A 16,220-nucleotide genomic window follows, 5' to 3' on the forward strand; every position below is an offset into this window, starting at 1 on the left:
TTTTATTTTTTTTTTTTTTTTTTTTTGCTAAATATCACCAAGTATGCATGTACAAATAGAAAGCGTTCTCATACAATCAAATTATCTACTGCCTTTATAAGAAGTACCATGTCAAGCATTAACTAGCAGAATTTTTATTAAGGAGATTTAGTCCTTCCTTTGGCTTTTAGTCCTTCCTTTGCCTGTAAAACTGTACTGATAAGGAAAGCCTGAATTTTCAGTCTTTTTTTTTTTTTTATTCTAAGTGAAATAGATTAAGTTTTGAACAGATAATGGTTCATGCAGAAAGCACTGAATTGTTGAAAAAATTATTCTGCCAAAATATTAGACACAATATTGCCCTGTGAAAAAAGACCATTAATAAAAACTAATACTCAGAATGACGCAAAGGGTCAGACTTGGAGATATTTTCTAAAATTAAGACCTATGGCATTCAAAGCTGTATTATTATGTAGCTAATTGGATCTATACTGGATGTTGATGGTAAAGTACTCCATAATGACTTTTTTTTCCCTCCACAAAAGCCTTGGTTTGGTGTTGTTTACTACATTTGAATAAAACTTTTCTTTTTTCTTTTCTGTTCACATTAGCTGGGTAGGCTTTTGGCAAGGGTGTTCCTTCTCTCAGGGCAAGAGGGAAAAACCTCTTTTGATGACATTTCAGTGTCTCCATGCTATCACAACTCCAGCAGGGATTGTGCTCCAAGGATACCCTCTGTCTTTCCTCAGGAGGAGAGTATAGCTGACTACCTTGGACTTAACACCAGCTACTCTGAATGAAACAACTTCACTTGTCTGCATTTACTGGTGTTGCACTCAGGAACAGCAGAAGCTGCAGAGCATAAACTGCTCCTGCTCGGGCTGACAGATCCTTCAGGATCTTTCCAGACACACGCTGGTCTTCACCTTCTTGTCTGGAGAATGCCAGCTGTGACAAAGTATGCAAATTTAATTTAATGCTTTAATGGTTTGTTTCATATTCATTAGGGAGCATTATTTTTTTTTTTTAATTAACTTTGCAAAAGATGACTTCTGACCACTTTGAAGTTGAACACGTGTTTGCAATTCATAAACATGCCAAAGTCAATACCCTGCTCTTTCTGCTGACAGTTTTTAGACATTACTGTCCTACAGCAGATGGCTGAAGAACCTAATAAAGTGATGTTGTACAAAAATAATCCTGGCCCTGGAGTTATCACAAAAAAACCCAAAACAAAACAAACAAACAAAACCCCCCAGAAAACAAAAACCCCACCAAACAAAACAACTGAATAAAGAACTCCCTATCTAATACACTGATATAATTCCTGCAAAGAATTTAATGAGTTTGTAACATACTATCAAGAAGTCCTTCACTGGATCAACAACCTCTCTGGGCAAGAAAACCTGTAACTACAGTAAACTCAGATGGCTTTTACTGAGCCCTGTCCCTTTGTGACCCGGGCACTGATAGAAAATTCCATCTCTTCTTTTTCTCAATTATTTCCTTTCAGGCTCCTCCTGTTGAACACTTCCTCCATTCCTTCCTTGAATCACTCCATGTGCCCTCATTCTGACTGCTTCCTTCCACTTCCCTGCACTTCAGCTAGGGACAAAAGACAAGCACAGAGCTTACTCAAGAACTCTGGGTAGGTTAAAGATGAACTGATGGCTTCATAGAAATCTAAAGGAAACTCCAACTGAATCAGGTTCCTCAAGTTTGGCTTTACTGAAAATCTCTGGTATTTTGGGGGTTTCTGTTTGGTGGGTTTGGATTATTTTTGATCTGTTATTCATCATTTAATTACTTGAAAATTGGAATCATAATCCTAAACTTAAAACATCACTAAAAATGCAATTAAGCAGGCACTGTGGGCGATTTCCTCTTTGTTTTACACCAAAAAACTGCATATCCATGTTTTGACAATATGATTCTTGGGTGTTATTTTCCAGTTTTACTTAATCTCACAGTGCAATTACTGTGGCAAATTGCTGCTTTTGTTTGCTAAGTCAGACCAAACAGTTGTCCTCTTTCCTGAAATTCTTAATTACAATGTAGGCAGAAATCCTAAATTTGTTTTAGATTTAATTATTTAATTATTGAGATGCTTTTTTTTGGTTTTGCTTTTTAAGTATTATTATTCTGAACTTCAGATCTGAGTAAATGTACCAATACTGTATGTTAGTTCAGCCTGCCATTCTACAAAAAGCACCACTAAGAAACAAAGACAAGAAGACTGAAAATTTAGAAAGGGACAGGATGCCATGGTGACACCACCACAGCTTTAATGCAGAACTCACTGAGGACAATATTTGTGGCTGGACAAGCCACACTTCATACACAGAATGACATTAGGCTTCACAGTAAATATTCACAGATTATTTCTGAGCACTCTGTGTGTGCATAATGAAAACACTCTTAACCTCTGAGAAGGAGGATTATTAAAATCACTTCTGCATGAATAACAATTATTTAAAAACCTGACCAAATCTTTACATTTTCCTTGCATGTGTGATTTGAATTGACTCTGCTGTGAGCCAATCAAATTTCAGCTTTTAGCTTAAACCAAAAATCTAGTCAAGTGATAGCTGACATTTTTCTTCTTGCTGCAGTTTGCCTGACTGCATGTTTGTTTATTGGAAGTAGTAGTGTTTAACTCACATGTCAAATACAGAAACCTGCAGAAATATACCAAAATATAGCAATAAAACTCACAATCCTCTTTGGAATAATATACACATATTAACTAAGGAAATTTGGGAATGCATTACCTAAGACAAATGAGTAGTTACTTCAATTTTTTTATGTTCCCATTGATATCTGGGGTCCCAGGGAAGCCTAAATGATGCTTGTATGCCCAAACTGTATGAAAATAAATGGTAATGTATATGCAGTGAAGTAAGACAGCACCTAAATATTTAAGATCGGGTAAAAAAGTGTTTCATAGCCCTTGTTCTCACAATATAGCAAGTTTGTTTTAGTCAGGAGTTTGTCTCCTACTTCTAAATCAGTGCATTTATCTACATAAAAAGAACACATGCTCATGCCATTGCCCTTCCCAAACACATTTTCCAAAACACTCTGTATTCCTATTTACTGGAATACTTGTGTAAGCACATAAACATAAATATTAACTGAAGAAAGGAGATAATAGAAAAATACCATATTTTCTATTTAGTTTTTATTTCATATGGGATAATACCATCTTATGAATTTCCAGTTTAGGGGGGGTGCAAGCAGCAGCTTCATTTTTTGCTTCGTTTTGAAAACACAAAGCATTACAGTGGAGGACTTGGGTCAAAGACATCAGACAGAGAGAAATCCTAGAAATTAGTCTTCATTAGCTTCATACCCTTAGACAGGCAGGAGCACTGGCTACAGGAAGGAAGAAATGGGTACAGGCTGGGCTTAAACAAGAGCCTAAATGACCTCCCTGAGATGTCCCCAGCCTCAGCCAAAGAAAACATCATGGTAAGACTTCTAACACTGCAGATAGTTCTAAGAGAGATAAATGAAGACAGCAGTTTGTGAATTCACCGAGTAGACTGAGCCTTGAATTTGCCTGTGCAAAATGGTTTCTTTAATCTTAGATTAATAAGTAACTAACATGAAGTCAAGGCTGGTAATCAATTACGGCAGCTTCCTAGCAGTTACAAACAGATTAGGCTTAATGGCCTCATTTCTGCTGTCAGGCATTCGACTTCTTTAAGAGACACAAGAACATTACTAGATTTGAAAGAGAACAAAGGAAAAGAAAAAAAAATAGTAGAGGAACCACTCAGTTGCCATTTTGATAAATTCCAGGTGTTTCATGCTAAATACCAAAAAGGTAATAGAAATATAATGTAAATCAAGAGTCAGCAAAAATGAAATCAATAATGCCAAAGATGTCTCAAAAAGACTGAAGTAGAAGTAATGGTGAAATAAAACATAGAAATATGATTAAAAGAAACACCCCAAAGAACCAAAAACAATATTAATGTTTTTATATTTGTTTAGGTTTTGTCTTGAGGGCAAATGAAAAATTTGGACAATATTCTGCACAAAAATAAACTAAGAGGAATTAACACACTCTAGTGCTTTACAGAGAATTGTGGAATTATTTCCATTTCTTTAAACTTAATTCTCCATGTGTAATGAATATAGGCAAAGTATTTTTTCTCTATTTCTTAGAGCATTCTTCAGTACTTCAGTCTTCACATTACAGCAATACAATGAATAAACATTTTAGTTAGTATTTTAAAGCTGAAAAAAAAAGAGAAGTAAAACTATCTTAGCTGTACCACTGCCAAGAAATACAAGCCATCTTCCATTTCTTCTCCTTTCAGGAGAAGAAACAGGTAACCCAGTCCTAACTGTTTTCTTATTTCTTGTTTCCATAACATCCCTTCAGCAGAAGAAATTTTCCAGGAACAAGCTTTGTTCTTTACAGCATCAAACAAAACTAAACCTTGTTGCTAACAGGGATCAAATATAACAAAACCTTTTCACATGTCAGGCAAAGCACTTTTACTATAGTAGCAATATTCCTATTAACCACTCTGAAAGAGCACAACAAGAAACTTTGAGGACTAGAGGCTCTTTCAGGGTAGTTTGTATGAGACGTAATTTTAATTTTGTTTCTGAAATATGCATGAATCACAGTAAAAAAAAAAAAAAAAAAAAAGAGCTTTGTCCAGAACTTGGCCTGGACATTCCCTCCTGTTCTCAGAGCTGTGATTTCAAGGGTGAGGGAAAAAAAAAAAAAAAAGGATGCAAACAAACTATTTGGCATAATTTGTGCCAGCTTTTTCACCCAAAACATTCACTGTGGGTTTTGTGTCTCTCACAAAGCTCTTGGAAAGAGACTATGTCTCAGTTATTAGAATTAACACCTGATTTTTTTCTACAACCTGGGAATCTACAAACTCCTGGGACTAAGAGCTCACTCTCAGTTGGGAAAACTGAGCACAGCACCAACCTTACACACAAACAGCTACCTCAGCCAACAGGCTCTTTCAGGAAATATTTTATTGCTGCAAGCATGCATCAAAATGGCATTAAAATTCAGTAGAAGTTAGATGACTAATTCCTATCAGAACTCTGGAAAATTCCAATTAATGAGCTTGGGAACATTGAGGCTAATAAGTGAAAATGTAGTTATTTTTAATTAAAAGGCACAGTGCTAATAAGGACCACGAGCATCACAAAGTGCATGCAAAGCAGACATCAGCAAAGCAGAACTGGCCCACAAAACTCCTGTGGAGTGGCACAGTGGCCATTTCCTTGAATCCTTTTCATCAGCACTTGACTGCTTGTTTGTTCCAGCAAATTACATTTTGTTAGAAAATATCAGTTTCACTCGGTGGGAATGACAAAAGATCAATAAAGTCACAAACACAGGGAATGTATAATGAGCTCCTTCAGAGCTGGGAACATGGACAGTGTGTATGACAGATTGTTTCTGTGCTGCTGCACACATTGTGACATGCTCAACAGTGCAGCTTTTGCACTTCCCAGCTTTCTTTAAAGAAGAAAATTAGACCACTTCTGAAAAAGGTTTGTAAAAACTTCCATATTGAGGTTTGCAGATTGAATAGAAAGGCAATGTTCACAAAATTCTCTGCTTTTTTCTGGTTTTTCTGATGTGAAACAGACCCATTGAATCATGTCCAACAAATTGAAAGCAAAATCAGACTGAGATGAGCAAATGAAAGAGCCCTGCTTGAACTGTAGGGAGTGTATTTTTGAAAACATCAAAAGTCACATTTGTGTATCTTAAAATGAAATATTGTGACAGTCTCCTGCAATGATTTTGGCAAGTAAAGCAGAGGGCTGGCTATAAAATATAGCATAAAGGCACAATAGTCAAGACATATAATCTATAATTCTTGGCCCTCTTTGATTCATCTCCTTAGTACATTGTATAGTTACATGCCTCTCAGCTGTTTTAGCTAAACAGTCTCATTTAAGAATAATTTATCCAAATTAGAGCTTGCATTGTATTTATCTCTAATATTTATCCTTGCAGTTCCAGCCATCTTCCACACATGAAAATTCTCAGATGCTTTTGAATTTACCAAGCTTTTAACTACATCCACATTTAGATTTGTAAGTAGAACAAAGAACACAACTTGATTTCTCTAGCTCATGGGAGATCTATTAAAATAAAATATCCAATGAGTCTGCCTGTGGTTTGAGGAAAAAAATTGTGAATTGTAAATAAACTTTAATTTTATAAAAGTGACATATTTTAATGCTTCTATAAATATAGCTCTAATCCATTAATGTGCAACATTTTGGGCATGTCAGGCAACAAGCTGTGTATTTAATGACATTTATTTTACCAATTTAATAAGGCTCTCTTCCAAGTATTCAAATGTTCCTCTGAAAACAGCATGTAAATCACTATAAAATTATATTTCATAGTAGGAAAAAATACTAGAAACTACAATAAAGGCTTAAATAACTTGCCTGAGAAGCCATCCTTTAATAAACAAATGCACATGTAGATTTAAAGCAGCCAAGCCAAATTTGAATTGATTGAATCTCCTCAACATTTCACTTTCCTGACAATGCATTCCTGCCCATAAACCAAAAATAAAATTTGTTTTATTATTTTTAACCAACCATACTATACACTCCCATGAATTATTTATGTTAAGGGTTTTTGTTCCCTTTTAGAGTTTTTCCCAAAAACTGGAAAAAAGTACACTAAAATCCTGGGGGTCAAACAGAAGCCAGAAGTAAGGTAAAGGAAAAGCATAAGTATTTTTAAAATGTTTTCCTAGTCCTCTATGATGTTTCTGCACACACAAAGTGCTTGGCAAGTCTTTTTTAGAGGAGAGTCCCACCCCTTCAGAATAGAGTCAGCACGGTGGTAGAACACTCTAATTAAAGGGATTACTGCCAATATTATAATTATTATTACTTTCTGTGCATCGCTATAAAACACTCGGGTATTCTCCAATTAGTACACGAGCAAAATAACAGTGGAGTCTTTGTGCATGGATAAAAGCATATATGCAGCAATGAGGTGAATTACAGAGTGACTTCAGCACAACCACCCCGCAGGTCAGCCCTGAGCCCCCTGCAGACAAAGCCCACGGGCTCCATGGGTGGCACTGGTCACTCGCAGGTGTCCCCTGGAACCTGCTGCAAGGGACGATTGCTTGTCCAGGGAGAGAGAGAAGTACCATAATCCTGCAGCTATGTATGGTGCAACTACAACAACTGTAGAAAAGGCTGTTTTATTGAAAATATAACGAAAATACATGGCAATAACTAGAGCTGATGATAGTTTTGGGAGACTTGCATGTCCAGGAAGAACAATTTCCTAAATTAAGTCCTGAGTGCCTTGTAAAAGAGGAGGAAAATTGAGGGGTTTGTACTTTTTTCTTTCTTTAAGCCATAGGAATTCATATGCTGGTGATTGCTCCTAAAGGGATCAGAGCATGCTATAGAATAGGAATTATCAAATTATAGATTTCAACTTTCCAGAGGCAGAGTCAATCTCTAAGGTGTCAACATACTTTACAACCTCCTGGGCTCTTTAGATAGCAGCACAGCATATTAACAATCTGCTTGTGTGTTTTCCTCGTAGGCAACAAATCTGCTTTCACTTTCCTGAAACAGGGTTAAGACTAAAGCAATTACAAGAGCTGCATCACTTAATTTTGATGAGCTCTTCCATCAGGCTGCACAGGACTTCATGTGCTTGGGAGATGGGATTCCTGAAGGTATAGGGCAGGAGGTTTGCTAACAAAACAACAGCTGCATCTCACTACTTGGGTTAAACACCTGAGCATCACAGATGCTAAAGATGATTTGGGGCAAGCCAGTGATTCTGGAGGCTCTGTAGGATTGTGTTGAAGCAAATCTACTGAGAAGGAATGCACTATGGCTGTCCTGGATAATTTTGAAATTCATAACAAAGTTCTGAATGGGAAAAAAAAATTCTAGCATTTTTAAACCCAAATTCTTATACTCAGTCTACACAACTAGGAAGTGCCTTTCAAAAACACATTTGGGTAAACTTGTAATTATGAATGGAAAAGTGCTCTTAAACCTTGGTGAAGAAAGCACCAGAGAGAACAACACCCCTAACAGCTGCTGGCTTTCACACGTAGAACTTGTTAAGTACAACTGACACATGGTTTCATGCCACTGCCTGTGTTCCTTTCCTGGCTCATTTTTTCACAGGAGGATGCTGATGGAGAGGAGGAAGAATAAGCTGCTGGTTTTACAGCTCCTTGCAGAGAAATTGAATCGGTAATAAGAGTCTGCACTGGGAACAGAACAGGTTTCTCCTACTGCCACCTTCCCAAAGAACCCAACCTTTTCCAGCCACTGGGAGATGTGGCAGGGAAGATGGGGGCAAAGGGCATGACAAGTTCAGTTCTTGTTTGGGAACTGCCAGGTTGCTTCAAACACAGCTTTCAAAAACTAATCTGGAAGGAATTTTCCTGCAATAGTGACTCATGCTTTTATGAAAATATTTTTACAAATCTGACTTCTCAGATGGTCTTAAAAGTAACTATAGTCTTAGTGTCATTTGGTGCTGCAGGAACAAGCATAGAAGATAGCATGGAAAAAATGAAATTGAATAAATTAATGCAAAAGCAATTATCAAGATGCAATGAAGCCACCCTTCCTTCTCCCACTAGCACTACTGTGCATAAGCAGGTGAGTATTTAATGTGCTGAAACTCTGGAAAGTTTACCTTGCACTGCTGTATTTCCTGACTGACTTATACCTTCTGATATACAGACTTCTTCAGTGCCTTTATTTCCAAAGGAAGGCTCAGATGTGTTATTTCTGGTATTTACTCAGTCCTGTTCAAGTCACATCTGTGTCACTGCTGAGGCACCTTTTACACACAACACTCAATGTCTCTGCACTGCTATGTTCCTGAGGCACATGGGGATAGAGAGGACATCTATCAGTAAGAGAAGTCCCAAGGTGAGAATACAGTTCTGTTCTTGCTGTTCAACTCACACCAGAACTGGAGTCTTCCACTGCATTTCAGTCCTTGTGTGCAATCTTACAGCTCACTGAACAGCAATTAGTTATGAAAGGGGAGAAGCATTTTGGCTGGAAAAGACTAAGATTATCCATTCATTTTTTGCTCATCTTCCAGAAATTAAATATATACAGTCCTAGGTATGTAAAACTGCTGAGAGAAAACATTATTGCCCTCTCAACTGAACATGAAAGAAACTTGACCATAATTAAACAGTTTCTCCAAGCAATCATGGGTATCTTCTGCCATGTGCTAATGATGGCAGACTTTACATCAAAGCGCTTTTCCTACAGAAAGATAGAGATATTAGTCCTTATTCTTCCCTAGAACTCCTAAATCTGTGTCAGAAAATACAAAGAGGGGAGAAAAGGGAAGTGTGTCCTCCTTACACCCTCCTTGTTTTTTTTTTTGCCTACAAACATGTCCTTCCCTCTCACAGCAGAGCAGTTCAGGTGAGCAACTCCATCCTTCTCAGCCTCCTCCTTTAAACAGGAACTTACAAACTACTGCTCTACCCCACCAGTCTGCTTTGCTCAATCCAGTTAGCAAATGCAGATAAATTCTAAGCTCTGTTCCTTCTGAATCACTCCATGCATGCCGAGTTCGGGGAGGAAGATGAGCGTGGGCAGCATTGCACACAACTACCCCCAACCGACACCTATTTCTACACCTGAACTTTTTTACAGCAAGGGAAATTCATATTTACTCCCTTCTCACTTCTTGCCTGAATCCAAGATTCAATGCCTTTCATGTCACAGATACATGGGAACATTTCATAAACAAAGTTCAAGCCTGTGAAAATCAGACAAAGCATGGCATAAACAAATAAATGTGCCATAAATTTAGCTTCTTATCTCTTAATTTTCTGCATTACCTTTTGCATCCTAATCCTGAAGAGCAGGTTTGTTTTCAAACTCTAAGTCTCTCCAAACTTGTTTGGCACCAAAACATGAGGTAAAAAGAGCTCCTGGCTACTGATAACATGTCTGTGTTCATGCCTCCATTGCAAACTGCCTGTTTTACCTATCCCCTAATTTGTCCTCTCTTCAGTATATAAAAAAACCCAAGGTGGGTCAGAACAACTCATTCCATAGCCCCTGGCTAGGGTGCAATCTCATGTCCCCATCTCATGTGAGGCTCTCAAATTTTGGCATCTTTAAATTTCCTTCAGTTGCTTTGTTTTTTTTTTTTCTTAGCTTCTGTTTTTTTTTTAATGAAAAATTTGATGAAACTAGAAGGTAATCTCTTATGAAAGTGTCATGGGATAACAGAATAAATTCTTACCTTATTTTAATTAGAACGTGAATCCTACTGAGTTTAATTATGTCTTATTATAAATTTGACAATAAGGACAACCTGCCAAAAAAGACATTTTTTTGTTTGTTTTCCAGGAAAAGCTGTCACGGTCCATTTGCATCTCAGATTCACACGACAATGTACTTTGTGATTTAAACTTTGTTTCATGAACTCATAAATACGACAAACAAACCTGACACACCGGGGCTCAACCCTCTGTGGGCCAGACAGGTCTAACACGTGAATTTCCTTATTCACCATTCCAGTCTTGAGCAACAGCTGCACCAGCTCCGGGTTTTCTGGGGCTACAATATTTACTAGAATTGGACAACATTTACTGGAATAGAATATTCACATTTACTAGAATAGTCGTACATATTTTATTAGAAAAATCAACAATTATCTGCTCATATTTAATTCCTACTACTTAGTAATTTCCATGTTAAAATGTATGATTTTGTTTTTTTCCCCCACAGCACTAATAAAATTCTCCTGTTTCTAAACATAATTAAATGTCATAGATGTAGCCAATTCAGAAATATTCTAAATGTAAGAACCTTTATAACACTATATATTACATCCTTATTGAGATTTCATGATTCATAGCAGTAATAATTTACCTGCATTTTTTTCAATATGTTGATTAACAGAGAGCTAAATTTGTAGCTTCATAAACAGCACTACAGTAATGTGTATACTAGACATGAAAAATAATTGTTATATTAATCTTTTTACCTTACAAATATGGTAAACATGAGAAGTTATATTTATGCTTTCCCAACTCAACTCTTAAATAAAAAATATTGTTTTAATTTCAACTGCATTTAAAAAGAAACAATCCTGCCATTCCTCTCAATTAGTACCCTCACTAATGGATTTAGCAGTCCCTTAAAAGCAATTAAGTGGGAAAGTGTTACAAAACAACTGTTTTCATTTGCAAGGCATTAGAATGGATCTGAAATTTTCCTATAAACAATATTTGGCAAAAATAATCCTCTTAAGTATAAAAGAACCTGAACAAGAAACGTGTGCAAGAATACAGCACTAACCTTATTACTGTCTCAAATAGAAAGAAATGTTAAGGAGTAATAGAGGTGGAAAGTAATAAAAAATTCTTTTGGAAAGAAGTTTCTAATAAGAAATGCTGAATATTCTAATTCAACTTCTATGAGTATTTAAGTCTATTAATAATGTGCTTCCTATTCTTGCTTAGTTGATCTAGAGAAAGAAATTACATAAAATAGTTAACATTTGGGGAGGGGGGTCAGAATACTTATTTGATTTATATGGCATAGCAATATAAATTAAAACAGCAAACCTCCCAACAAATTTAGATGCAAATTTATTGAGTCATAGCTAAATATTTTATGTACCTTACACATGATTTTCCTACGCCTTTTTTCTCTGTTGATGACCTTGTTTGGTAGATTATGAAAAACATATATAGGGAAAATTAGGGAAAGAAAGCATGAAAAGTTACTACTTTTTTTTCCTTTTAAAAACAAAGATCAGTGCAAACCAACAAATACAATTTGAAAACCCAAAACAAACCACAAAGCAAAGCAAAAACAGAAGTAATGTTCTCGTTTCAGCAGAGGCAGGAATACCAGACCAATCTTCAGCTGAATCAGACTTAGGGGCTGCCATGGATTGAAAACTGACCCCTTGTAGCGAGATGCTGAAGGAAGGTTTCTCTGCAGGATGCACCCAGTGCCAACATGCTGGCTCCAGCTCCAGCACCTCCCCCAAGCAACCCCAGGGGCAGTGGCCCATCCTCCAAAGCAGCCTGATAACAACACACTTCTGATCTAATCCTTCTGAAATGAAATTTCTAAGCAGAAAGAAATTATTTCCATACATGTTTTAAGCAGCTCACATTAAACCCAGCATTATGGCACATAACAGTTGAATGGATGGGCAGAGTCTAACAGGATGAAGTTTAACAAGTCCAAGTGCCAGGTCCTGTGCTTAGGGCACAGCAGCCCCTGCAGCACTACAGGCTGGGGACAGTGTGGCTGGACAGTGCCCAGGCTTCAATCACCGGCTGAACGTGAGCCAGCAGTGTGCCCTGGTGGCCAGTGGCTCCTGGCCTGGATCAGGAACAGCGTGGCCAGCAGGACCAGAAAATCATTATTCCCCTGCACTCAGCACTGGTGGGGGCACACCTGAGTGCTGTGTCCAGCTCTGGGCCCTCAGTTTGGGAAGGATGTTGAGATGCTTGAGCACATCCAGAGGAGGCAACGAGGCTGATGAGGAGCTTGGAACACAAATCCTGTGAGGAACAACTGAGGGAGCTGGGGTGTTCAACCTGGAGAAAAGGAGGCTCAGGGGAGACCTTATCACTCTCTACAACTCCTTGAAAGGTGGCTGTGGGCAAGTGGGGTTGGTCTCTTTCTCCAGGCAGCACTGACAGAATGAGAGGACACAGTCTCAAGCTGTGCCAAGAGAAATACAGGTTGGATATTAGGAAGAAGTTCTGTATAGAAAGGGCGATAAAAGTCTTGGCATGGTCTGCCCAGGGAGGTAGTGGAGTCCCCATCCCTGGATGTGTTTAAAAAAAGCCTGGATGTGCCACGGTTTAGTTGAGCTGGGGCATGGGCTGGACTCAATGATCTTTAAGGTCTCTTCCAACCCATCGTTCTGTGAATTCTGTGAATAAATCCTCATATTGCACATATCCTGCACAACCATTTCCTTGGTATCAGACATTTTTGTAGCCTCACATCTCCATGTATCCAAACATCCAAGCCATCCCTATTTCTGCCAGGGTTCCTTCTCCTGTGCTGCGGGGCAGCAATGCAGTTGTTTCTGCTGGAGCAGCTGCACGGCTCCAGCCCAAGCCCCGATTGCAGCTCCCTGACCAAGTCACTGTAGGATCAGCCCTGCTGCTCTGTTTTTGTGCAGTGACTCAGACACTGCATAGCTGCACAAACAGCTGCACCCACTGCTATGTGCTCCTCATTCTCCCCCATGCCAGCGTGAAATGAAGATATCATGGAAAGCCTACTAAGCTGCTCTGTATTTTATACATATATATGCAGATATAATGTGATTTATTGTTAATGTAGGGAATCTGAAGACCAGAGCATTATCTTCCACCTTCAGATAAAGCTGTGCTGCCAAACCACAGAGCATTTTCTAATTTGCTGTGCAGTTAGGTCTTGTTTACATACACAATATGTTTAATAAACACCAGGAGACATCATAATGCACAGAATTAAGGCAAGGGATATTCCAAATAAACGTGATTTTAAAAGGAGAAAATTATGAGGATACTTTAGGAAATTATATGCTAAATTTCAAATATAACATATGGAGACTTGGTGTTTAAACCCCCTAATGAGCTCCTAACAGCGTTCAGACTCAGAAGACCTTGCTAATCTAAGAACCAGTGATGACAGAGACCACTTGGACCGAGTTCCCAGAAAAGAATATTTCCCTGCCTCATAATAATGTATTTATTATTTTTAAGGAGCAAAACTCCCTCTTGCAAACATACTTTTTCATAATCCTAATTAAAAAAAATATTAAGTTCGGGACATTTACAAGTATTTCAGAAACACGAAGTGTGAATTCCTCTCCAAAAAGTAATAAAGACAGATGAGCTGCTGAGGAGAACAAAGGTAAATAGACCTAAGAGTAGTAAACCTAAGTGAAAAGGGGAAAATATTCATCCAGGGAAGTGAAGTGATGGCATTGAAATACATGGAACTAAACCTGTGGAACACAGGGAGAACTAAGGAAAAAAGTACATAAATCAAGATCAGAGCATGTAAATCAGGTAGAAGGAAATAAGGTGGAAATGAGGAAAAATACTCTAATAATACAAATTCATTTTGGAACACATGACAGCTAATGGGAGAAAAAAGCCATTTAGCTATTTTAGTTTGTGAAAAGGACAACACACTGCAAAGTTTGCTGATAGATGGACAGAGCCCATGGAAGAACTGTGCCAGCTGTCATTGCCTGACTGCTGTTCCCAACAGGGAGAGCATTGTCCTCTGCAAAGATCCCCAAGTATTGATTTCTGAGAGAAAGAAAAGGCATTTTCTCAGTTAAGCACCTCATAATTCAGCATAAAACAGAAAACTGCACTCTGAAAACATCTCCACTCTTTACTCAGAATTACGAATTCTGTGCTGGTTTAAAGTGGTTTGGATTTAGGCAAACGTGTAGAACAAGGCAGGAAATAAGGAAACGACCCTATGGGAGCAAGAAATCATCCAGACAGATCAACTCACTTATGCTGCCTCGGTTTTGGGGTTTTAGTGGCTGGTTTGACAGTTTTTTTTTTCTAGCAGAGATGTCTCACCTAACCAATCAACATTATCACCGTCTTCATCAGTGAGGTCTCGGCTCTCCAAGCCAAAGTTTTTGGGGAGTTTCAGAATGAACAAGTCAGAATACAGTATCTTCTACCTAATCCTATAATAAGTGTGGTCAGGAGTAACTTTGGGACAGACCCATAAGAGACCCTGAGTACCTGAGCAGAAGCAGAATGAGCCCCACAGCCCTGGAGCATCTGTCTTTGTGCAGCACAGCTGGAAGCACTGTGCTGAGCCACTGGACCTTCCTCCCAAAGCACACCACCTTGCTCACAGAGCAGGAAAGCAGCCATTTGTTGTGCCTGACATTATAAAGTGCTCTGACATCAGCTCCATTCAGCCTCCATGCTCAAAGCTTGGTCTCCAGACAAGCACAGCTTAAAAGTACACCTCTATTAGAAAGCACCAAGGTTTTTTGTTACTACAGTGCTTGTTATGATTTAGGACACATGGAATCCTTCCTCCTCCACAGATTTTTCACTTTTACAACTGGTCTCCTGGGTAACTTGAAGGAGGCAACTGGATGGTTTCCAGGGTTACCTTTCAACTCCAGGGTTTTGAATGGATATAGTAAATTAGTTATAGAGAAACATAATAATTATTAAAACATAAAACCAACTTCATTAATCCTTTGGAAAAAAAAATTCTCTAGATGCTAGTTATCCTATAATTCACCTACAAAAATCTCTTCAACAAACAAAACCAAGCTGAGATTCCGGCCTGAGGCGCAACACGGTTCTCATTTAAGAAATCATTACTCTTAATTTTGAAAACCCTAAAGGCTATTAGGAAATATCAGTGCATGTGAATTGAAATATCATAAATTTCTGATATACACACTATGGTTTATAAAACACTGAAAAATTTCAGAGCAGTTCTTTATACAATATGTGGTCTGCACTCATCCTCCTTATTCAACCTCTGTGCTAGCATGATTTGGAGTTCAGCTCAGTCACAACATAAGCCTGATGGAATGTAATGACAACTCAGATTATATCTGGCAAATATAATTTTTATTCAAATCAGAAAAATGGATTCATTCTAATTTAGGAATCTGGCAACATAAGGAAAGTGGCATTTGCAGTACTGCCAATTTTTGAAAGACTTTCTGACTGATTAACCACATAAGAACAATAGGATTCTGTATTCTTAGAAATTATGAACTAAATTACATTTTGTTTCCTTGTTGATAGGTTAGTTGAATTCACCTTTCCCTACAGAAGTATTCTCCCTCTATAAGATAACTACTTATTTATAATAGAACTATTAGCCATGTATTAGAAAAGTATTTTCATGCATATAACATCCAGCTGATAAACAATTTGGGTTTTTTTCTCCAGAATCTCCAGAAGTTTTCAAAATAACATTTACCTTTAAAAAGGCACCCCACAAATACACAGCAGGCCAGATAATTGTTTTCCTACTCCTTTTTTAATCCAGAGCAATTCTAACACACTCGCTACAATTTTTATAAGTTCACATCACAGTAATTGAAATTTGAATCTGGATCGTTTTTTCAAATACAACAGTTGTTTGTTCAGCTGGTCACACTTTTGGAAGTAATTTCTAGTTTTTTAAAATCATGTCAAATGGATCCATCTCCCTCTCCTGCCTCTCAC

At 37.9% G+C, this 16,220-nt stretch overlaps 1 protein-coding gene across 1 annotated transcript in view; it reads right to left on the bottom strand.

Annotated features, from left to right (window-relative positions):
- LOC146766776 (uncharacterized) overlaps positions 1-16,220 on the bottom strand; it is a 372,272-nt gene continuing 356,052 nt past the window's right edge. The window contains exon 9 of the mRNA XM_085586012.1: positions 1-16,220. This exon is cut by the window's right edge and continues 13,313 nt beyond it. The gene's annotated coding sequence lies outside the window, so the exon portion shown is untranslated.

Source organism: Lonchura striata, chromosome 8 (genome assembly GCF_050655825.1).
Source record: "Lonchura striata isolate lonStrDom1 chromosome 8, ASM5065582v1, whole genome shotgun sequence".
NCBI classification, from domain to species: domain Eukaryota; kingdom Metazoa; phylum Chordata; class Aves; order Passeriformes; family Estrildidae; genus Lonchura; species Lonchura striata.